A 26,272-nucleotide genomic window follows, 5' to 3' on the forward strand; every position below is an offset into this window, starting at 1 on the left:
TGCTCTCCCTCTCCTCCGCACTTGGTCCCACCAGCCTCGTGCCACACAGACAAAAGGGGTAAGCGGTGTCAGCTGGTCAGAGCGGATGCCCTCTTTCTTATTCAGCCTGTTTCGTATCATCAAACCCAGGCGGGGGAGTAAGGAACGCTGGCTGCTCTTGGCGGATACCCCCTTGCGGGTCACGGAGGTCCGTTGTGTGCCTTCTCACGGCGCCATTTCCTCACCACGCCCCATCGGAAATCTGGGGGGCGGCAGCATCTGAGCCGAGCCACCAGGCTGTTTCCCACAAATCTGCCCTTTTTTATTTTGAAAACATTTTATTGGTAATAAAATGAGCAGTCACAGAAAGCATGGACATCAGATGGTAATACAAACATAAACGGAGAACAATGTCATAACATCAACACAACATTTGACAACTATCCCAGCTTACATTGGATCAGAGGCAACCAGACCCAAAGTAGTGAAAAGTGAGCAACTATGTTAGAAAGGCCAGTGTTCAAAAGAGTATAATGGGGACAAAAAGGGAGCCCATGAGAAAGCACAAAACCCCCCCAAGTTTAAAGGATGAGGGAAAGATGCACTCCCAGCGGCAGGAAAGGGGGGGTGTAAAGGCTTGCAAAAATACAGGCATCCCAAACGTGGGAACACGGGCCTAAAGGGAGCAGGGAGGTGTTGAGATGTACTCCCAACCCCCGGGCAAAAAAGGGTCCAGGGGCGGGAAGGGGTAGTCGTCGGCGTAGGGGGAAACCCAATGAAGGGTTCCGGGGGGGAAGGACAGGAGGGGTGCAAGCCATTTGGACCAGCCAAACCACCCAATAGCACCCTAGCAGGACAGGGGAAGGGGGAGAGAAAAACAGGGAAGGGGGAGGGCAAGAAGAGCCAAGAGGAAAGACAGGGTAGCAGAGTGTAAAAGAGCAAGAGGGGGGTGGGGGGGAGAGAAAAAAAAGGGGGGGGAAGGGGGGGCAGAGGTATAGGTATAAAGGGGAGTATCATGGTACTCTAGTTATGCGGAAACATACTGAACGCAGGTCTGAAAAAATAGGGGGGGTGAGCGTGCAAGAAAGCACATAGGTGAAGAACATAAGAACAGGGTCGAAAGATCCACAGGTAGGCATATCCCAGAATCAAGAGTTACACAGAGAGGAGAATTCCGTAGTAGTTGTATAATGGGTCCAACACGCCCATTTCTTGTGGAATTTCGTCGGCGTATCTCGAGCTACATGGATGAGTTCTTCCATTTCAGCAATCCTCCCAACACGGCGCAACCATTGTTTGATCGTAGACAGTTGCGTGGAGGCCCACAACACAGGAATGCATTGCCTGGCCGCATTAATCATGAATTACCAGTGATTTCTTGTATGATGCATGAGAGGTGGGAGAATGATGCAGGAGGAACTGGGCAGGTGAGAACTCCAACTCATAAGTAGTCACCTGCTCAACAATCCTGTGCACATCTTTCCAAAATGTGGACAGGCGCGGGCAGGACCAAAAAATGTGTAGCATGGTGCCACGATCTGCAAGGCACCGCCAGCACGTAGGGGGCACAGAAGGGGAGATTTTGTTCAGAAGTGCAGGGGTGCGATACCACCGAGCAACAATCTTGTAGCCACTTTCCTGTGTGGTCACATTCAAAGAGCCTGTCACGATCCGGGGTCAGGCTCGAAGACCAGTAGCTATAGCAGTCGCAGGTCACACAGGAACCAGCAGGATAGGAACACTGACAGGTCACCCAGGCAGATGACGCAGGCTCACCTGAGGTGCGGAGTCTAAGTACTAACCGGTCTTCACCAGCGCTCCTGAAGGTGGAGATGGATTTTGCTGCGTGTTAGCACCAGGTCGCGGTCCTCAAGATCGCCCCACCAGGAAGTGAGCAAGTCAGAGTCCAGTAGCAGATAGGGATTAAGCTGAAGCGTAGTCAAGGAGTAGCCAAAGGTCGGTAACCAGTAGTTGCAGGTTGGGATCAAACAGAAGAGTAGTCGAGGAACAAGCCAAGTGTCGATAACGGATGGTAGCAAAGATACAGACGGCAGCAGGAGAGACAAGCGAGATATCGGCTGTTTAAGGCACAATATTCTGGCGACCAGGAAGTGCAAAGACATGGTTTATAACAGGAAGTTCATGGGAGGAGCAAAGGGTTCAAGGTTCAAGGCAATAAAGATTCACAGCAGGATCATTCAAGGATTTGTCCAGGGAGCTGTCCAGCATTCCAGGTAGCTCAGTGAGTAGAGTCATTGCCAGACACCATGGAGGTCCCAGGTTCAAGTCCGGGTCCTGACAGTACTCCCCTCCTCCCAGGACGTCCGCTGGACGTCTTAGGACCAGGTTCAAGAGGAAACCTCTGGTGGAACTCCTTTGTTAATCTAGGGGCATGAACATTTTCTTCTGGCTCCCAGGAATTTTCTTCTGGTCCATATCCTTCCCATTGAACCAGATATTGTAATTTATTCCTAAACATCCTGGAATCAAGAATTCTCTCCACTACAAATTCTTCTTCACCCTGTACTTCAACAGGTGGAGGAGGCGGAAGAATTCTTCCAGGAAAGGGATTTTCCTTAAATGGCTTGAGCAGTGATATGTGAAAAACTGGGTGAATTCTCATACTGTCGGGAAGTTTTAAACGGAAAGTGACTGGGTTGACCTGAGCAGAAATCTGGAAAGGTCCCACAAACCTTTGTCCCAACTTTGCAGATGGAACATGGACCTTCAAATTTTTGGTTGATAACCAAACCTTGTCACCCACTTGAAAGGTAGGAAGTGATCGGCGATGTCTATCAGCAGCCTTCTTGTAACATTCCTGAGCCTCCTTCAAAGTCTCAATTAATTTCTCCTGAATCTCTTGCAACATAGTTAATCTGTTGGCTACAGCAGGAATTGGAGTTGAGATAGGGAGATCAGGAATAAAAACTGGATGATAACCATTGTTTAAGAAAAACGGGCTTTGAGAGGTTGAGCTATGTCTAGAATTGTTGTAAGAAAACTCTGCCGTGGGAAGATAGTCCACCCAGTCATCCTGAAGATAACTAACAAAACATCGAAGGTACTGTTCTAAAGTTTGATTGGTCCTCTCAGTCTGACCATTAGACTGAGGATGAAAAGCAGAAGACAGGTTGATTGCTACTCCTAAAGCTGAGCAAAAGCTTTTCCAAAACTTTGAAGTAAACTGTACTCCTCGATCTGACACAACGTCTTCAGGAATTCCATGTAGTCTGAAGATTTCTCGAACCATCAACTCTGCAGTTTGTTCCGAAGAGGGTACCCCCTTAACTGGTATAAAGTGAGCCATCTTGGTGAGGCGGTCAACGACCACCAAGATAGTGGTCATTCCTTTTGAGGGGGGTAAATCAACCACAAAGTCCATAGAAATTGACCCCCATGGTCTTGATGGGATAGGGAGTGGTTGGAGCAACCCCAAAGGAGAAGCTCGGGTGTCTTATTGCGTGCACAGGTCAGGCACGAGGCTACATACCTTTTAACATCTTTCTTGTACCCAGGCCACCAAAAGGAGCGTGATAAAAGTTCCTCTGTTTTAGAAACTCCAAAATGTCCAGCAAGTTTTGAGTCATGACTCAACCGGAGGACTTCAACCCGAGCAGACTCAGGTACATAGAGGCAATGCGTTTTAATCCAAAAGCCATTCTTGAACTCAAGACTGATGTCCATAGGAGGATTATTGAGGAGTGAGTCATTCTCGTAACCTTCTTTGAGGAGACTCAAGAATGCCTTTGAACTTGTGACACCTAGGAAGTTCTTTTGAGACAGGATTGTGCATTCAGCATTGTTCTCCTGGGAAGGCCCAGACAACATCCGTGATAAGGCATCAGCCTTACCATTTCTTGACCCAGGTCTATATGAGATAATAAAATTAAATCTAGAAAAGAACAGCGACCAACGTGCTTGTCTAGAAGACAATCTTTTGGCCGAACAAATGAATTCTAGATTTCTGTGATCAGTGAGAACAGTCACAGGATGCTTAGTACCTTCCAGCAAATGCCTCCATTCAGAAAAGGCTTCCTTAATTGCCAGTAACTCCTTATTCCCTATGTCATAATTCCTCTCGGCTGAAGACATTAAACGAGAAAAGTAAGCACAAGGATGAAGCTGCATCTTTTCACCGCTTCGTTGTGAAAGGATAGCTCCCACAGCAGAGTCAGAAGCATCCACTTCCACTACAAACGGTAGCTCAGGATTGGGATGTACCAATACTGGTGCAGAAGTGAACAGAGTCTTTAACTTATCAAAAGCAGCCTGAGCATTAGATGACCACACAAAGGGCACCCCTTTCTTTGTCAGCTGTGTAATCGGAGCTATCACCTTAGAGAAATTTCTGATGAATTTCCTGTAGAAATTGGCAAACCCGATGAATCTTTGAATTTCCTTAACGTTTGCAGGGACAGGCCAATCTACTACTGCTCTAATCTTCTCAGGATCCATGCTTACTCCATCTGGTGAAATAATATACCCCAGAAACTGGATCTGGGTTTGTTCAAACTCACATTTCTCCAATTTGATATAAAGTCGATTCTGCCTTAATCTTTCAAGGACAGTGCAAACATGCTTGCGATGCTCCTCTAGGTTATTGGAAAAAATGAGGATGTCATCCAAATAAGCAACTACAAATTGGTCCAACAGATCTCGAAAAACATCGTTGATGAAGTGTTGAAAGGTTGCAGGGGCATTACAAAGACCAAAAGGCATAACCAAGGACTCGAAGTGTCCGTATCTGGTTCTAAAGGCGGTTTTCCATTCATCTCCTTGGCGGATACGAACAAGGTTATAAGCCCCCCGCAAGTCAAGCTTTGTGAAAATCTTGGCAGAACGAAGTCTTTCCAACATTTCAGAGATCAACGGGAGAGGATAACGGTTTTTAATAGTAACTTTATTCATGTGCCTGTAATCAATGCAAGGACGTAAGGTAGAGTCTTTCTTTTCAACAAAGAACAAGGCTGCTCCAGCAGGGGATGTTGAGTGTCTAATAAACCCCTTCTCTAAATTCTCATCAAGCCACTCCCTGAGCACCTTTAATTCAGGTTCTGATAAATTGAATAGGCGGCCGAAAGGTATTTCTGCACCAGGGAGTAGCTCAATGGGGCAATCATATGGGCGATGAGGAGGTAACTGGTCGGCGTTCTTCTTATCACAGACATCCTGAAACTCATGGTATTGTGGAGGCAGTTTGAGATATGACTGTGCTGTAACCACATCCAACTGCGTTTCCTTAATCTGTGGAGAACTAATTGGACAAGGCTCTCTACAGTATTCCTCACAATGGGGGGATGTAAAATTTATAACGCGTGCTTCCCAATTGATTGAGGGATTATGGGTGGAAAACCAAGGGATGCCCAAGATCACAGGAAATTTAGGCGACGTAATCAGCTGAAAACTGATGGTCTCACGATGGTTAGCCTCAAATTGGAGAACCAAAGGGACTGTTTCATGGGTAACAGGTCCTGAAGTTAAGGGTGATCCATCCACTGTCTCCATATCGACTGGGGCTAATTTATTTCTTGTCTGAATCATATTGTTTTTGGCAAAGTCTATGTCCATAAAGTTCCCCCCTGCACCAGAGTCCAGCATAGCAGAGCAAGGAATCTCAATGCCCTCAGAGATAAGTTTAATAGGGAGGACAAAATGAGGTAGTGAAGAATTTACTTTATTTTCTTCCTGGACCAACGGGGAGATGGACTGGCTAATGGAGTTTATTTGTTCAGGCGTGATCACATCAACCGATGCAATTGTTCTTCTAACCTTGTTAGGGCAGTTAATTGCATAATGACCAGAATCTCCACAGTAAAGACATAGGTTCTCAGAACGTCTTCTTTCTTTCTCCTGAATGGAAATGGATCTCTTAATTGCATCTACCTGCATTGGCTCAGGAGTGTTAGAATTAGGAGCAACTTTGAAATCCTGCTGAACAAATGGAGTAGCAGAGAAACGCATGCCACTCTTACTTGCAAACATTCCCAGCCTCTCCTTCCTCCTTTCTGTAAGTCTCTGATCAATTTTGATACATAATTGGATGAAGGCATCAAGATCATCAGGAGTCTCAACTCTAGCGAGCTCATCCTTTACCTGTTCAGAAAGCCCTCGGCGGAACTGACTCTTTTGCGCAGCAGGGTTCCAAGTAGTATCTGCAACCCAACATCTGAATTCTGCTGTGTACTCAGCGACAGAGCGTCTTCCCTGCCTCATACTATGCAGCTTTGCTTCAGCAGTAGCACAGCGGTTGGGATCATCAAAAACCTGATCCATTGCGGTCAAAAAGGTCTGCAGATTATTTAAAATAGCACTGTCCTGCTCAATATATGGGGAGGCCCAAGCTAGAGCTTCTCCAGTCAGAAGTTCGAGAATCAAGGTTACCTTTCTCTTCTCAGAAGGAAATGCAGCAGGGTGTGTTTGAAAATATAAACGACACTGATTTAGGAAACCCCTGTAATGATGGCGGTCTCCATTAAACTTGGATGGTAAAGGCTGAGGCATATGTGTGATAGTATCACCTCGGTCCAGTAGTAGTCTCTGCAGAGCATGAATCTCCTTCTGTTGTCTTTCCAATAGACTTTCTAGTTTATTAACTTTTTCTTGGCAGGTAACACCAAATTCTTGCAGCTCAGCAATTTGTTGCCTAAGAGGAGTCACGATGCTTGCTATAGCGGCCTCCATATTTTGGGCCAGAATATTCTGTCACGATCCGGGGTCAGGCTCGAAGACCAGTAGCTATAGCAGTCGCAGGTCACACAGGAACCAGCAGGATAGGAACACTGACAGGTCACCCAGGCAGATGACGCAGGCTCACCTGAGGTGCGGAGTCTAAGTACTAACCGGTCTTCACCAGCGCTCCTGAAGGTGGAGATGGATTTTGCTGCGTGTTAGCACCAGGTCGCGGTCCTCAAGATCGCCCCACCAGGAAGTGAGCAAGTCAGAGTCCAGTAGCAGATAGGGATTAAGCTGAAGCGTAGTCAAGGAGTAGCCAAAGGTCGGTAACCAGTAGTTGCAGGTTGGGATCAAACAGAAGAGTAGTCGAGGAACAAGCCAAGTGTCGATAACGGATGGTAGCAAAGATACAGACGGCAGCAGGAGAGACAAGCGAGATATCGGCTGTTTAAGGCACAATATTCTGGCGACCAGGAAGTGCAAAGACATGGTTTATAACAGGAAGTTCATGGGAGGAGCAAAGGGTTCAAGGTTCAAGGCAATAAAGATTCACAGCAGGATCATTCAAGGATTTGTCCAGGGAGCTGTCCAGCATTCCAGGTAGCTCAGTGAGTAGAGTCATTGCCAGACACCATGGAGGTCCCAGGTTCAAGTCCGGGTCCTGACAGAGCCTTTGTGGTTTTTGAAAAAAATTTGTTCCCATTCCTCAGTGGTGAAGGAACAGGACAGTTCATTCTCCCAAGCAATGCAACGCTTACTCTTACCCTGATCTGAGTCATCAAATAAGAGAGCGTGTGTAATAGAAATCAATTTACGAAGCGGACCCTCCTGCTGACAGAGCTCGTCGAAGGTGGTGGGGGAGGCTTTACAAGGATGCTTACGCGAGAGTGCAGTAATGAACTGGCTGAGGAGGAAGAACGACCAAGTCGGTATGGGAGGCTTCTGGACCCTCGTTGCAATGGAGGAAGCTGTAAGGATCTCGTCACCATCGCATAGGTGATGAACACGTAGTCTATCCTGAGGCCAGTTCTGTAAGAGATAGTGGCGATGCATGCCCGGAGGAAAGTCAGGGTTAAGGCGCAAAGGGGTCATTGGCACCAGAACCGCAGATATAGCAGTAGTTTTACACGTGGAGTGGTAAAAACGAATAGTCGAGCCGATCAGAGGATGAGTCTGGAGAGCAGGAGGGATATGAACGGCTTGTAGCCAAGGCACAGTGCGGAGATCAAGCGTAGTGAATCCCTGCTCGAGAGACACCCAATCTTTGTGGGATTCATGGACGTTCCAGTCGACCACCCGCGTGAGATGGCACGCTGCGTGGTATTTTCTAATGTCCGGGAGGCCAATGCCTCCCTTTTAGGCAAAGAAAGGTGGTCATAGTGAATGCGGTGGTGTTTGTCACTCCAAAGGAAAGCAGAGATCAATTGTTTGTAATTACGGAAGAACCAGATGGGCAGCGTAACGGGTTCAGTTTGAAGAACATACAACAATCTTGGCATTCATCTTCAATACTGCAGCCCTGCCGAACCACGAGAAAGTCAACTTCGTCCAGGAGAGGAGATCATGCTTAATTTTGGCAAGTATCGGGGGAACGTTGCGGTCGAACAGATATTGCAGGTTACTCGGAATCTGAATGCCCAAGTACGTAATGGAATCCGGCCGCCACACAAATTGGAAATTGTCCATACAATGGAGCACCTCCTTCTGGGACAAGGAAACATTCAGGGCGAAATATTTTGTAAAATTGATCTTCAGATTAGACACCGTTGCGAACCGACGGAACTCCAGCATCACCGACGGAAGCGTCGTGAGGGGGTCCGTCAGGAACAGCAAAAGGTCATCTGCGTAAGCAGCTACCTTGTATTCCTTTCCAGTGAACTGAACTCCATGAATAATGCAAAAAGAAAAAACAATTGTGCAGCGCTAATAATAATGATTAGAGTCCAACAAAAATTGAAAATGTCCCATGTGAAAATCTCATATAAATGGTGATGATGGAAAGAAAATCCAAAATGCAAATAAAGACTAGTTGTGCAGCAAATCCCACCAGTGAAGATAAAAGTGAATTGCGCTCACCAGATGGATGGGACCTCAATACCATATAGTAAGGGGGTCAAACAAGCTTGAGAGAGTAAAGATGTGTCCCAGCAGGATTCACCGACCTCGATGGATGATGTGTGGACCCTTGACAGGTATGATCAATCAGAATCTCCACTTCCATGCAATGGATGGTGTATCAAAAAGAAGGGGGACGGGGGGCGGAGCCGGCAGCCAGAGCGGATGGCTGTGTGATACCATCGCTCTGTGTCAACGGGCTGAATTAAGCATTCTACAGCGATCGTTTAGCTCTCCCACCCTGCCAGATACCTTCCCAAGTCACCGGAGGACAAGATGTCTCAAGCTGGCAAAAGGAAGCAGAGAGACCGGCCAAAAAAACTGACGGAGTTCTTCTCCCCAGCCGCAGGCCGCAACACCAAAGATGGCGCCGGAGCCTGGTCCCGCGCTGCCTCATCGGAAAGTACTGCTGCCTACCGGACCTCGCATACAGCGGAGGAGGTAGGAGAGAAGCACATCCTCACACAGCAGGCTCAACCATCCCCCTTCACAAGCCCTGGGAAACAGCGTAGAAAGCTGACAGGGGATGGGGATGAGCTGGATCAGGAGGATTCCTTCCATGAGGAGGGGGAGGCTATGGAGCAGACTGTGTCATACGGGCGCAGCTTGACTCATATCCCACTACTGGCCAAGCTATCACAGACACAGCCATGAAAGACATGATGAGGACACTCAGGGGGGCACTTCAGCAGGATATGTCTACATTCATGAGAAACACTAACAGACAAATGGCTAAGCTGGGAGACAGAGTAGATTACACTGAATGCAAAATGGGAGAATTTACAGGGGCGCATAACGATCTGGTGGATGCACACTTTGAGTTAGAGGAAGAACTCAAACAACTTAAGTTGAAAGTAGCGGACATTGAGGACAGGTCCCGCAGGAATAACGTGAAATTCAGGGGGATCCCAGAATCTGTCAAGCCTGTGGAACTATCTTCCTACCTACAGCAACTTATGCAAACAGTACTTCCCTCCCTGACTCCATCGGATCTCATCATTGACAGAGCGCACAGACTGCCCAAACCGTCTTACATCCCAGAAGCGGTCCCTAGAGATGTTATAGCCCACATCCACTTTTTCCACGTGAACGACCAGCTTATGCGCTTTTCAAGGCAACACCCGGCTCTCCCTGACCCGTTTGCGGGCATCTCCCTGTTCACAGATCTGTCTCAAGCTACTCTAGCGGCCAGACACACCCTAGTGCCTATCACAAAAATCCTCAGAAACCACAAAGTCCTCTATAAATGGGGCTTTCCAGCCAAGATTACTGTGACAGTTGATAATGTATCCCACTCCATTTCCTCCCTCCCTAAGGGATTGGAACTCCTCCGGAAATGGGGTTACCTTCCCCGAGAAGATGACCCACAAGCTTTACCGCAACATAGCCCTTCAAGCAGGCAAGCCACTTCCCGTGCTAAGGCTACATGACAAGCCCCCACAAGGGGTACCTGACCACTCATCCTTATCTTTCGGTGACACTTCTCAGTTCTTGCATCTTCATTCCGGTTTCACCTACTGGTCCGCACTCAAGTTCTGGCAGGATCACTGCACGCGTTGTGCGGTTCACTGGTTTTGTTCCCTCCCTTGGAAACGGTGCGGGATGTCCCGAACCTTTTTGTTTTTGTTCCCTTTTATTTTCCCTTTTGTTTGGCCCCCGCATGGGCCCCTACAGTCTCTCTTCGATAGACCTCCCTGGCCCAGCACAGCCTCCTTGAGTATGCCTCATGTTCCTGGACCCGGTCTTGGTCTAACAATCCGCTTGTTCGTTTCCCCCTTCCTCATCCTTCCCTGCACTGCCACTACCTTTGTACTCCAGCACCTTCTTCCACCGCCATGTCCATTAGACTAATGTCTCTTAATGTTAGAGGACTCAACAGCCCCTTCAAGAGGAAGTCTCTCTGGAAAACGGCCTTGGAACACAAATGTGACGTGATATGTGTTCAGGAAACCCACTTTGCGAAAGGCAAAGCTCCGAACTGTTCCCATCGGAAATTCCCACACGTGTTTTCTGTGAATCATACTGCTAAAAGAAATGGGGTTTTGATAGCAATTAGAGATACTGTGTCTTTTAAGCTGCTTGACTCAGCAGAGAACTCTATGGGTAGAACATTACTATTGATTGCTGAGGTGAATGGTAAAGTATACAGTATAGTAAATATATACGCTCCAAACAAACACCCCCTGAAATTTGTGCGGAAAACCATCGCTTGGGCAAGGAAACTAGCTAAAGGGAATTTGATGATTTGTGGGGATTTTAACGCTGTCATGAATGTAGATATGGACTGCTCTTCAGCGGGACGGAGACGTAGACCTAACATGGGCCCCCTCTGCATTGAGGAGAGGCTGTATGATCTGTGGCGCTCTCTCCGCACCTCTGAAAGGGACTACTCCTTTTATTCAGCCGTGCATAATAGTTATTCTAGAATTGATATGTTTTTGACTGACAAATTTCTCTTGCAAAAAATTCCCAAAGCGGACATCCACTCCATCACGTGGTCGGATCACGCTCCGGTCACGATTGATGTAGTGGATGGCCCGGTCAAAAGCTGTGCTCCGGTGTGGCGTAATGACACCTTTATCCTGGCCCATCCGGAATATAGTGAGGAACTCAAGGTGAAAGTTGCAGAATATTTCAGTCTTAATGCCAACGGTTCTACATCCCCTGAAACCACCTGGTGCGCTCACAAAGCGGTGGCAAGAGGTCTGTTGATACAGCAGAAACCTAGAGATCGGAAGAGGAAAACCGCTCATATAACCCACCTACAATCCCATATAGCACAACTGGAACAACAACATAAAAAAGATCCATCACCACAAACAGATACCCTAAAACGACTCACAGACCTTAGGAATGACTTAAAAACTGTCCTTTTACGTGACTACGATACCTATTTTAAAAGATTGAAAATGTCTTGGTACTCACAAGGCAATAGAGCGGGCAAACTCTTAGCATCTCAACTTAAAAAGCAACGTCTCAAATCGCATATCCCAAGAATTAAGCATCACAGCACGGGCACAACTTTCTGTAACCCGAAAGATGTGGCCAATGTCTTCAAAGATTACTATAGCTCCTTAAATAATCTGAACGACGACCCTAACACCTACAACCCGACACCGACTGATATTGATTCCTTTCTACAGGCCCTGAAACTCCCCTCCATTGACGAAGACTCTTTACGAAAATTGAACGCTCCCATATCCTCAGAGGAAGTTCTGGAGGTCATAAAATCTCTTCCTATACATAAATCCCCAGGCACAGACAGATTCTCCTCGGAATACTACCAGTTACTGGCTCCCATCCTCACCCCTCACTTAGTCCAACTGTTCAATGACGCTCCCAAATTAGGTAAATTCCCGAAAGAAATGCTGCAGGCGACAATAGTCACTATACCCAAACCTGGGAAATCGACAGACTCTCCCCTAAATTTTAGGCCTATTTCTCTACTTAATGTAGATTTAAAGATATATGCAAAAATATTGGCAAATAGGCTCCTATACTGCACATCCTATCTTTTGGGCCTGGACCAAGTCGGATTCGTGAATGGCCGACAAGCCCCTGACGGAACCTGTCGTATGATAAATCTACTGACTGCTGCTGAAGGGACAGGGACCCCAACGGTTTTCTTGGCCTTGGATGCTGAGAAAGCCTTTGACAGGGTCCACTGGGGATACCTTGATAAGACTCTGACCACTTTTGGATTTAGAGGCTTTATCCACTCTGCAATTATGGCATTATATTCTAATCCCTCGGCGAAAGTACTGACAGATGGTATTCTATCTGATTCTTTAGACCTCTCAAATGGCACTCGCCAAGGTTGCCCATTATCCCCGATCATTTTCTCCCTTGTAATTGAACCACTGGCTGAGGCAATTAGGAGTAACCCTAACCTCCAAGGCATAAAAGTAGGCCCCACTGAGCATAAACTAGGACTATTCGCAGACGACATAATCATCACTATGACGAACCCCCTTGCATCTCTGAAACAGCTGCAATCCCTTATTCAATGGTTTGGACATGTATCTTAATATAAGGTCAACACAAGCAAATGTTTTGCTCTTCCGATCTCAATACCAGCTTCCGAGGTAGTTAAGCTTAAATCTGTTTTTCCATGTAATTGGGAATTTTGGGACAAGGGGGGGAGGAGAGGTGGGACTTTAAATGAGACGTATGGTGGGACTAACCATGCGACTCCATCCCTAAATCATGTAGAACAAAGTAGAAAAGTTGGGACTTTATATGAGAGACATGACCATGACAGGGTAGGTAAAATAAGATTGTCACATTTATTGCACTCATGATGGAGAACAAATGGCATAAATTTTGTACAAGATGATACAATGGTGTATATAAAGCTGGAGTAATGAAAATAATGAGTAATCCCCAGAACAGCTTTAAAGAAACCAACATAACAATTGACAACCATAGGAGTATTGGAGTAAAGTCATTACATCCATAAACTAGGAGTATTGAAGTAAAGTCATAACATAAGCTGACGCGTTTCGTGGCATAATCCCGCCACTTCTTCAGAGCAGATGCATGATCCATATCTAAAAATAGACAATATACATATAAGGTATTTACAAAGGATGATGGTTAATGGAGGCTGGAAAGGGGAAAGGGGAAGGGAGGAATAACCCCCACATTCCCAACTTACATGGTAGCCATGGCAATGGCTGACAATGGAGGCGAGAAGGACCCAATTGTCTCCCCCGGGAGCTGAGGACGCTGAGGATCGCGACAGTGGTAGAAGGGGCCACACACCGGAAAATGTAAGATGGAAGGAACTGTAGTACTCTTGATGATGACATGTATCTGTATCAATGATTAGAAATAAGTAGTAAAGAAGTATCTATCGTATGAAGGATCATGATATAGCTTGTATCATAAGAGTAGAAAATGTAGGAAGAGGATATAGTGTATATATGACATATGAAGGGTCATAATATAATTTGCATAATACGAATAAAAAATTATTATTATTATTAAATTGTTATTATTAGAAGGGGATGGAATGTATATAAAAATTGGCTATAGAATCAAAAAGGAAAAAATGGTGAAAGTAAATATGTTATATGTTATATAGCATTGCTTGCATAAAATTGTAAAAATTGAGAATAATTGAAAGTAAAAATAAAAATATATATGTGAGATATAGACTATGAATTGTATAAGATAAATGAGAATGTGACTAGAAAAGAGGTGTAAAAAGGTTTTGTTGAATGTTGAGAATTGGAACACTAAGGTAAGTGAGGAAAATATGGTGATATAAGGGTGGAGTGGTAGAAAGCCCAGAGAATGAATAGCCAATTGAATAGCCAATTAGAAACAATTGGCTACTTTGTCTTGTGGCTTTGCATGGATGCTCTGGCGCTGCTGGGTGGTCGGCGGGCTGTTCCCGTTATCCCCCCGGGAGCTGCGATGCGTGCTGTATGCCCCCCTCCCTCTCTCCCCTCCTTTGGAGGTCGGGAGTTCCTCCCGCTGGGAGGGACGGGAGCGGAGCCACCACGCATCGGCGCCACGCCCTGCGCCGGCGTGTGTCGTCACATGACGCCTACACGCCGACGACTGTTGTCGATCTCAGTGCATAAGAGGGAGCCCGCCGGACGGTTCAGCATGTCTGCCGTCCCTGCGGCTCTCTCTACATATGCACCGACGTGACGCTGGACGCTTTGAGGCGGCGGTTGTGGCGGAAGCAAGGCACACCTCGCTCAACTTCAACTCTTGGTACTTATTTCTCTTACCTTCTTCCCTTCATCCTTATCACCTGGTTGGCTATCATATTATTCCCGGATTACTACTTTCTAGGCACGACCCCCCCTTTTGGCATATTCACTTAATTAGGGGGTTCTTACCCCACTTTCACTACTACCTGCACTTAAGTAAATTCACTCTGGAATCCTGTTTCTAATTGGCTATTCATTCTCTGGGCTTTCTACCACTCCACCCTTATATCACCATATTTTCCTCACTTACCTTAGTGTTCCAATTCTCAACATTCAACAAAACCTTTTTACACCTCTTTTCTAGTCACATTCTCATTTATCTTATACAATTCATAGTCTATATCTCACATATATATTTTTATTTTTACTTTCAATTATTCTCAATTTTTACAATTTTATGCAAGCAATGCTATATAACATATAACATATTTACTTTCACCATTTTTTCCTTTTTGATTCTATAGCCAATTTTTATATACATTCCATCCCCTTCTAATAATAACAATTTAATAATAATAATAATTTTTTATTCGTATTATGCAAATTATATTATGACCCTTCATATGTCATATATACACTATATCCTCTTCCTACATTTTCTACTCTTATGATACAAGCTATATCATGATCCTTCATACGATAGATACTTCTTTACTACTTATTTCTAATCATTGATACAGATACATGTCATCATCAAGAGTACTACAGTTCCTTCCATCTTACATTTTCCGGTGTGTGGCCCCTTCTACCACTGTCGCGATCCTCAGCGTCCTCAGCTCCCGGGGGAGACAATTGGGTCCTTCTCGCCTCCATTGTCAGCCATTGCCATGGCTACCATGTAAGTTGGGAATGTGGGGGTTATTCCTCCCTTCCCCTTTCCCCTTTCCAGCCTCCATTAACCATCATCCTTTGTAAATACCTTATATGTATATTGTCTATTTTTAGATATGGATCATGCATCTGCTCTGAAGAAGTGGCGGGATTATGCCACGAAACGCGTCAGCTTATGATGTTATGACTTTACTTCAATACTCCTAGTTTATGGATGTTATGACTTTACTCCAATACTCCTATGGTTGTCAATTGTTATGTTGGTTTCTTTGAAGCTGTTCTGGGGATTACTCATTATTTTCATTACTCCAGCTTTATATACACCATTGTATCATCTTGTACAAAATTTATGCCATTTGTTCTCCATCATGAGTGCAATAAATGTGACAATCTTATTTTACCTACCCTGTCATGGTCATGTCTCTCATATAAAGTCCCAACTTTTCTACTTTGTTCTACATGATTTAGGGATGGAGTCGCATGGTTAGTCCCACCATACGTCTCATTTAAAGTCCCACCTCCCCCCCCCCCCTTGTCCCAAATGATTTAGGGATGGAGAGACATGACCTCTACTGACAGGTTCTTGCAGCCATGTGACTGTGCATTGACTGGGTGCGACGGTCCTTGTCCCCCAGTGTATACTGTGTCACACAGACTGGGTCTGGACCAGTTGGGGGCTCTGCGCACCCTAGCCAAGCACACAGGCTGTAATACACACAATTGCTTTCTTGTATCCTATAGATACACAATATACTGTTTGACAATCAATTGGCTACTTTGTCTTGTGGCTTTGCATGGATGCTCTGGCGCTGCTGGGTGGTCGGCGGGCTGTTCCCGTTATCCCCCCGGGAGCTGCGATGCGTGCTGTATGCCCCCCTCCCTCTCTCCCCTCCTTTGGAGGTTGGGAGTTCCTCCCCCTGGGAGGGACGGGAGCGGAGCCACCACGCATCGGCGCCACGCCCTGCGCCGGCGTGTGTCGTCACATGGCGCCTACACGCCGACGACTGTTGTCGATCTCAGTGCATAAGAGGGAGCCCGCCGGACGGTTCAGCATGTCTGCCGTCCCTGCGGCTCTCTCTACATATGCACCGACGTGACGCTGGACGCTTTGAGGCGGCGGTCGTGGCGGAAGCAAGGCACACCTCGCTCAACTTCAACTCTTGGTACTTATTTCTCTTACCTTCTTCCCTTCATCCTTATCACCTGGTTGGCTATCATATTATTCCCGGATTACTACTTTCTAGGCACGACCCCCCCTTTTTGCATATTCACTTAATTAGGGGGTTCTTACCCCACTTTCACTACTACCTGCACTTAAGTAAATTCACTCTGGAATCCTGTTTCTAATTGGCTATTCATTCTCTGGGCTTTCTACCACTCCACCCTTATATCACCATATTTTCCTCACTTACCTTAGTGTTCCAATTCTCAACATTCAACAAAACCTTTTTACACCTCTTTTCTAGTCACATTCTCATTTATCTTATACAATTCATAGTCTATATCTCACATATATATTTTTATTTTTACTTTCAATTATTCTCAATTTTTACAATTTTATGCAAGCAATGCTATATAACATATAACATATTTACTTTCACCATTTTTTCCTTTTTGATTCTATAGCCAATTTTTATATACATTCCATCCCCTTCTAATAATAACAATTTAATAATAATAATAATTTTTTATTCGTATTATGCAAATTATATTATGACCCTTCATATGTCATATATACACTATATCCTCTTCCTACATTTTCTACTCTTATGATACAAGCTATATCATGATCCTTCATACGATAGATACTTCTTTACTACTTATTTCTAATCATTGATACAGATACATGTCATCATCAAGAGTACTACAGTTCCTTCCATCTTACATTTTCCGGTGTGTGGCCCCTTCTACCACTGTCGCGATCCTCAGCGTCCTCAGCTCCCGGGGGAGACAATTGGGTCCTTCTCGCCTCCATTGTCAGCCATTGCCATGGCTACCATGTAAGTTGGGAATGTGGGGGTTATTCCTCCCTTCCCCTTTCCAGCCTCCATTAACCATCATCCTTTGTAAATACCTTATATGTATATTGTCTATTTTTAGATATGGATCATGCATCTGCTCTGAAGAAGTGGCGGGATTATGCCACGAAACGCGTCAGCTTATGATGTTATGACTTTACTTCAATACTCCTAGTTTATGGATGTTATGACTTTACTCCAATACTCCTATGGTTGTCAATTGTTATGTTGGTTTCTTTGAAGCTGTTCTGGGGATTACTCATTATTTTCATTACTCCAGCTTTATATACACCATTGTATCATCTTGTAAAAAATTTATGCCATTTGTTCTCCATCATGAGTGCAATAAATGTGACAATCTTATTTTACCTACCCTGTCATGGTCATGTCTCTCATATAAAGTCCCAACTTTTCTACTTTGTTCTACATGATTTAGGGATGGAGTCGCATGGTTAGTCCCACCATACGTCTCATTTAAAGTCCCACCTCTCCTCCCCCCCTTGTCCCAAATGATTTAGGGATGGAGAGACATGACCTCTACTGACAGGTTCTTGCAGCCATGTGACTGTGCATTGACTGGGTGCGACGGTCCTTGTCCCCCAGTGTATACTGTGTCACACAGACTGGGTCTGGACCAGTTGGGGGCTCTGCGCACCCTAGCCAAGCACACAGGCTGTAATACACACAATTGCTTTCTTGTATCCTATAGATACACAATATACTGTTTGACAATCAATTGGCTACTTTGTCTTGTGGCTTTGCATGGATGCTCTGGCGCTGCTGGGTGATCGGCGGGCTGTTCCCGTTATTCCCCCGGGAGCTGCGATGCGTGCTGTATGCCCCCCTCCCTCTCTCCCCTCCTTTGGAGGTCGGGAGTTCCTCCCCCTGGGAGGGACGGGAGCGGAGCCACCACGCATCGGCGCCACGCCCTGCGCCGGCGTGTGTCGTCACATGACGCCTACACGCCGACGACTGTTGTCGATCTCAGTGCATAAGAGGGAGCCCGCCGGACGGTTCAGCATGTCTGCCGTCCCTGCGGCTCTCTCTACATATGCACCGACGTGACGCTGGACGCTTTGAGGCGGCGGTCGTGGCGGAAGCAAGGCACACCTCGCTCAACTTCAACTCTTGGTACTTATTTCTCTTACCTTCTTCCCTTCATCCTTATCACCTGGTTGGCTATCATATTATTCCCGGATTACTACTTTCTAGGCACGACCCCCCCTTTTGGCATATTCACTTAATTAGGGGGTTCTTACCCCACTTTCACTACTACCTGCACTTAAGTAAATTCACTCTGGAATCCTGTTTCTAATTGGCTATTCATTCTCTGGGCTTTCTACCACTCCACCCTTATATCACCATATTTTCCTCACTTACCTTAGTGTTCCAATTCTCAACATTCAACAAAACCTTTTAACACCTCTTTTCTAGTCACATTCTCATTTATCTTATACAATTCATAGTCTATATCTCACATATATATTTTTATTTTTACTTTCAATTATTCTCAATTTTTACAATTTTATGCAAGCAATGCTATATAACATATAACATATTTACTTTCACCATTTTTTCCTTTTTGATTCTATAGCCAATTTTTATATACATTCCATCCCCTTCTAATAATAACAATTTAATAATAATAATAATTTTTTATTCGTATTATGCAAATTATATTATGACCCTTCATATGTCATATATACACTATATCCTCTTCCTACATTTTCTACTCTTATGATACAAGCTATATCATGATCCTTCATACGATAGATACTTCTTTACTACTTATTTCTAATCATTGATACAGATACATGTCATCATCAAGAGTACTACAGTTCCTTCCATCTTACATTTTCCGGTGTGTGGCCCCTTCTACCACTGTCGCGATCCTCAGCGTCCTCAGCTCCCGGGGGAGACAATTGGGTCCTTCTCGCCTCCATTGTCAGCCATTGCCATGGCTACCATGTAAGTTGGGAATGTGGGGGTTATTCCTCCCTTCCCCTTTCCCCTTTCCAGCCTCCATTAACCATCATCCTTTGTAAATACCTTATATGTATATTGTCTATTTTTAGATATGGATCATGCATCTGCTCTGAAGAAGTGGCGGGATTATGCCACGAAACGCGTCAGCTTATGATGTTATGACTTTACTTCAATACTCCTAGTTTATGGATGTAATGACTTTACTCCAATACTCCTATGGTTGTCAATTGTTATGTTGGTTTCTTTGAAGCTGTTCTGGGGATTACTCATTATTTTCATTACTCCAGCTTTATATACACCATTGTATCATCTTGTACAAAATTTATGCCATTTGTTCTCCATCATGAGTGCAATAAATGTGACAATCTTATTTTACCTACCCTGTCATGGTCATGTCTCTCATATAAAGTCCCAACTTTTCTACTTTGTTCTACATGATTTAGGGATGGAGTCGCATGGTTAGTCCCACCATACGTCTCATTTAAAGTCCCACCTCTCCTCCCCCCCTTGTCCCAAATGATTTAGGGATGGAGAGACATGACCTCTACTGACAGGTTCTTGCAGCCATGTGACTGTGCATTGACTGGGTGCGACGGTCCTTGTCCCCCAGTGTATACTGTGTCACACAGACTGGGTCTGGACCAGTTGGGGGCTCTGCGCACCCTAGCCAAGCACACAGGCTGTAATACACACAATTGCTTTCTTGTATCCTATAGATACACAATATACTGTTTGACAATCAATTGGCTACTTTGTCTTGTGGCTTTGCATGGATGCTCTGGCGCTGCTGGGTGGTCGGCGGGCTGTTCCCGTTATCCCCCCGGGAGCTGCGATGCGTGCTGTATGCCCCCCTCCCTCTCTCCCCTCCTTTGGAGGTCGGGAGTTCCTCCCCCTGGGAGGGACGGGAGCGGAGCCACCACGCATCGGCGCCACGCCCTGCGCCGGCGTGTGTCGTCACATGACGCCTACACGCCGACGACTGTTGTCGATCTCAGTGCATAAGAGGGAGCCCGCCGGACGGTTCAGCATGTCTGCTGTCCCTGCGGCTCTCTCTACATATGCACCGACGTGACGCTGGACGCTTTGAGGCGGCGGTCGTGGCGGAAGCAAGGCACACCTCGCTCAACTTCAACTCTTGGTACTTATTTCTCTTACCTTCTTCCCTTCATCCTTATCACCTGGTTGGCTATCATATTATTCCCGGATTACTACTTTCTAGGCACGACCCCCCCTTTTGGCATATTCACTTAATTAGGGGGTTCTTACCCCACTTTCACTACTACCTGCACTTAAGTAAATTCACTCTGGAATCCTGTTTCTAATTGGCTATTCATTCTCTGGGCTTTCTACCACTCCACCCTTATATCACCATATTTTCCTCACTTACCTTAGTGTTCCAATTCTCAACATTCAACAAAACCTTTTTACACCTCTTTTCTAGTCACATTCTCATTTATCTTATACAATTCATAGTCTATACCTCACATATATATTTTTATTTTTACTTTCAATTCTCAATTTTTACAATTTTATGCAAGCAATGCTATATAACATATAACATATTTACTTTCACCATTTTTTCCTTTTTGATTCTATAGCCAATTTTTATATACATTCCATCCCCTTCTAATAATATCAATTTAATAATAATAATAATTTTTTATTCGTATTATGCAAATTATATTATGACCCTTCATATGTCATATATACACTATATCCTCTTCCTACATTTTCTACTCTTATGATACAAGCTATATCATGATCCTTCATACGATAGATACTTCTTTACTACTTATTTCTAATCATTGATACAGATACATGTCATCATCAAGAGTACTACAGTTCCTTCCATCTTACATTTTCCGGTGTGTGGCCCCTTCTACCACTGTCGCGATCCTCAGCGTCCTCAGCTCCCGGGGGAGACAATTGGGTCCTTCTCGCCTCCATTGTCAGCCATTGCCATGGCTACCATGTAAGTTGGGAATGTGGGGGTTATTCCTCCCTTCCCCTTTCCAGCCTCCATTAACCATCATCCTTTGTAAATACCTTATATGTATATTGTCTATTTTTAGATATGGATCATGCATCTGCTCTGAAGAAGTGGCGGGATTATGCCACGAAACGCGTCAGCTTATGATGTTATGACTTTACTTCAATACTCCTAGTTTATGGATGTTATGACTTTACTCCAATACTCCTATGGTTGTCAATTGTTATGTTGGTTTCTTTGAAGCTGTTCTGGGGATTACTCATTATTTTCATTACTCCAGCTTTATATACACCATTGTATCATCTTGTACAAAATTTATGCCATTTGTTCTCCATCATGAGTGCAATAAATGTGACAATCTTATTTTACCTACCCTGTCATGGTCATGTCTCTCATATAAAGTCCCAACTTTTCTACTTTGTTCTACGTAATTGGGAATTATTACATACTTGGGTATCCAACTTACCTCTCCGGTATCTAAACTGTATGAATACAATATGCTACCCCTCTTGTCTAAGATAGAAGAGTTCTCCCACATTAGGAAAATGCAACTCTCCTGGTTAGGGAGAATCGCTGCTTATAGAATGCAAATTCTTCCGAAGCTTCTGTACTACTTCAGAACCTTTCCAATTCCTATCCCACAAATCTTTTTCAATAAACTAGCCTCCTCCCTACGAAAGTTAATTTGGAACGGCAAACCACCTAGAATAGCCCCATCTACGTTATACAAACCTCGACAGCTTGGTGGAGTAGGTCTCCCAAACGCTCAAGCCTACTACAATGCAGCATTAATATCCCAGACACGCTACTGGCTGACGGCACAAGAGGATAATTTATGGAACCACATAGAGCGTAAATTCACCCCAGGTCATGATCTATACGCCTTACTGTGCGCAGCTGCCATGCGCAATACTGTAAAAGTCCCTGAATCCCCTACTGTTCAGGCTACCATTTTGGCATGGACGAGACTTCTAAAAACTAACTTTTCTGAAGAAGACTGTGTGATTATTACCACTCCTTTAGCAGCATATGATCTCCTGATACATGGAGTTTCGACCCTTAATTGGAGGAAGCGTGGCTTTCACTTTAATAGCAGCTCCATCCACCCCACATCAGCTAGTGACCTATTGACCAAGTACCAAATAGCTGCTTTTGACCGCTCCCACAAATCTCTGAATGCCCTTATCCCGAAAAAACTGTGGCATTTTCTCCTCAATAAACGTAGTTGTGGTACAAGAGGGATATCGATCTGCTATCGCTTTTGCAATTACCACCAACCCTTCCGTAAATCCCCTACTTTTCTGAAGTGGGAGGATACCCTGCAACGATCCTTCTCGGTTGCACAGTGGCTGAGGGCTTTTAAAACCAATTATGCATCTTCGGCATGTGTGGATCACTGGGACAGCTCACAGAAACTCTTACATAGGTACTAGATGACACCTACAAGGCTACATGCCATTGACCCAAAGTGCTCTCCCCTTTGCTGGCGTGCATGCCAGGAAAGGGGAAACCTATTACATATTTTCTGGAGCTGCCCAGTGCTCCAACCATTTTGGAAAGAGGTCCTCCATTGGACATCTCAATTATTGGGAATTACCCTTTCTCCCTCCCCAGCCCTGGCACTCTTCAGCCTCGGCCTAGAGGACTATCCTCCCAGCACCAGAAGAGTACTGGCACATATTTTATTCGCAACTAGAATTTCAATTGCTGCTAGTTGGCGCTCTACCACCCCTCCTCACCTAACAGCAATTAAAAATAGAGTGTCCACCCAATGTGAGATGGAAAAAATGTTAGCGTTTTTAAAAACGGCAGAGCAGCCACCTTCCTGAAACAATGGCAGGTATGGTTAAATCAATCCTCTAACATAATATAACATATTACAGATATCCTGAAAAACTTGACATTCCTGATGCTATGCCAAAAGCAATGATTTCTACCTAAACGTATTGGCAGTGCACCCCCCCCTCCCACCTTTACCCTTCCCTACCCTCCCCCCCCCTAGGCCCCCACTTAGGCTCCACTTATTAAATCCTTGGCCTGGGTCTCATGTATATTTAGTGGCGACACCTGTACACCTGTATTGAATGAGTATAGTCTAATCCCTCACAGTTTGCACCCGTTAGGGGTGAGGGCTTTGGACGGTTAAATGCACTCAGCTAGACCCTCTCTGAGGAAGTCATTATGAGCTGTAGTTCCTATATATGGAATAAGGGTTTTATATGTTTTTTCCTATGTTCTAATTGCAGGGCGACGTTTAATGCATGTACTATGTTTCCATGTTACGTGTTTATATGAAGTCGCATTGTGCCCATCTATGTTATCAAAGTTATTGATAAAATTTTCTTGTATAACTGACGATGCTCTGTAAGGACGTCCTGCTCTACCGGTTATGCCAAACATGAATTATTAGTATTCTATGTATACTGTTATCCTATATATGCGGATCTACTGTTGTATATTTATACATGTTTTTTTATCTTCAATAAAAATCTATTGAAACAAAAAAAAAAAAAAAAGAAGGGGGACATACATAGCGTAATATTGCTAAAAAAAATTATTTTAAAAAATAGCTGATACACTTACAAACATCCGTGATTAAATGGCGTATCAAGTATAAACAGCTGAGCTGACTGAAGTCCTCTTAACATGTTTTGGCATATCTGCCTTTTTCAAAAGATATTTGTCAGCATTTAGATGTTCTATATATATATATAACATGTGGGTTGGTTTGATCCACCTGGAAGGAAAATTAGCTGTGGACAGCAAGGAAGCCAGCGGAGCACACCGGCGTGCGCTCCAAGCCTCATTATGAGAAGCCGCCAATGAAATGTCGTCACTTCCGAGATAAACAAGGAAGTGACGTCATTGAGGCGCAGCGAACAGGAACCGCCAGGAAGTCAGCGATCGCGCCATCATGCCCTTCAAGCCTCACAATGAAAGGACCATAGATACACTAACATCACGTCCGGGACTCGGCGGAAGTGACGTCAATGAGGCGCAACATAACAGAAGCTTGCGATTCAAGAAGCTTTCTCCCGGTGTCTCTCTAGCAACGGCTCCAAAAGTGAAAATGATCACTATAATTCGTACATAGATAAACCAACACTTCTGGAACCGGGAGAAAACACCAATTGGCAATGTCCAAGCGTATTTTCCAAAGCAGGGGGTTACAAAAAACCAATAAATACATTTATAATAAGTTATGCTATATTATGTAAAAAAGGACCAATTAGAGGTATAACAACATGTACATATATATTTACATAACTTCAATCATAATGTGAATAAATTAATATCACAAGGAGATTATTAAAAATTTGATATTTTTGGAGTTTTTAAAATTTAATATGCATTAAAATCAATAAAAATGGAGGGAAGGAACAAGTGGCAGAAAAGTTCATGGAATAAAAGGTGTACACATTAAGCTGTGTTTATAAAAGCGTTAATGTCCCACTCAATATTTAAACCATGGGGGTAATAAGATTTAAGGGTATAGATCCAAAATTAGAGGCATCTCCTGGAGATGCCTCTAATTTTTGAACCACCCCTCCAAGGAGATGTGTACTGATCTATAACCTGAAATAAAGTGCCTGTAGGATCTTTGTGGTGGACCAATAAGTAATGTTTGGATACATTGTGTTTGTCTTTGCCTGTAATAATATTGGTGATGTGTTCATTAACACGTACATTAAATGATCTGATGGTGCGCCCCACGTATTGTTTTTTACATGGGCACGTCATCAGATAGACTACATGGGTAGTCACACACGTGGCAAAAAAATTTATTTGATAAAGACTATTTGTGACAGTGGATTGGAAAGATGTAAATTTTCTTCTCTTGTCACAATTATAGTAACACACCCTACATCTCCGACAGGGATAGAACCCAATAAGATCTGCAAAAAACTTTTTCGGCTTAATTGGTTCATCTGGTATATTGGGGGCTAATTGTCCTCTCAATGCAGGGGCTCCCCTAAAAGTATCCGATGGCCGAACAGGCAAGACAGAGTTTAAGACGGGGTCATTTCTAAGCACGTCCCAATGTTTTGAAAATATTCTTTTAATTGATCCATGTTGTATGGAAACATTTGTAAAAAAGGACCATTTGGCAAAATTAGACTGATCTTTGTTCTTATTTTTGGACCCAGATAGTAACTGTACTCTATCAATCTGCGCCACCTCAGTGATGGCAAACTCAAGAACATCAGGATTGTAGCCCTTAGTCAAGAATCTGCTTTTCAATAGCTGGGCTTGTTGGAGGAATTCATGGTCATGAGTACAATTCCTCCTAAGCCTAATGAATTGACTCTTAGGTATACCGCCCAGCCATGCCTTGTGGTGACAGCTGTCAATTGGTAGATAAGAGTTACGGTCAGTCTCTTTGAAAAAAGTACTGGTAACAAATTGATTGCCCACCAGTGAAATATTTAGATCCAAGAAATGAATAGTGCTGGACTACACTCATAGGATAACTGAATGCCCCTTGTGTTATTATTTAGAAAGGCCATGAACAACTCAAGAGATGATAAGTCCCCCTTCCACAGGAGGAGGATGTCGTCTATATAACGCATCCATAGCACCAGCTCGGGTGCGTCACAGGGATAGACGACATCCTCCTCCCATTTGGCCATAAAGAGGTTAGCCAAACTAGGGGCGAATTTCGCCCCCATAGCCACCCCTCTTTGTTGTAAATAAAATTGGTGGTTAAACCAAAAATAATTACGCCCTGTCGCGAACATCAACAAATCTAAAATCAAATCTCGGTGAGGAGAAGAAATAGAATTGTCTGTTTTTAGGTAATGGTCAACTGCCTCCAAACCTAAGTCATGTGGGATACAGGTATAGAGGGAGATGACATCTGCCGTCACCATGAGATGTTCTCCCTCCAACCTGATATCCTTAAGCTTATTAATGACATCTCCTGTATCTTTAATATAGGAGGGGGTTTGGGTTAC

The sequence above is a fragment of the Pelophylax lessonae genome, assembly GCF_965119305.1.
Source record: "Pelophylax lessonae genome assembly, chromosome: 11".
Taxonomy (NCBI): Eukaryota; Metazoa; Chordata; class Amphibia; order Anura; family Ranidae; genus Pelophylax; species Pelophylax lessonae.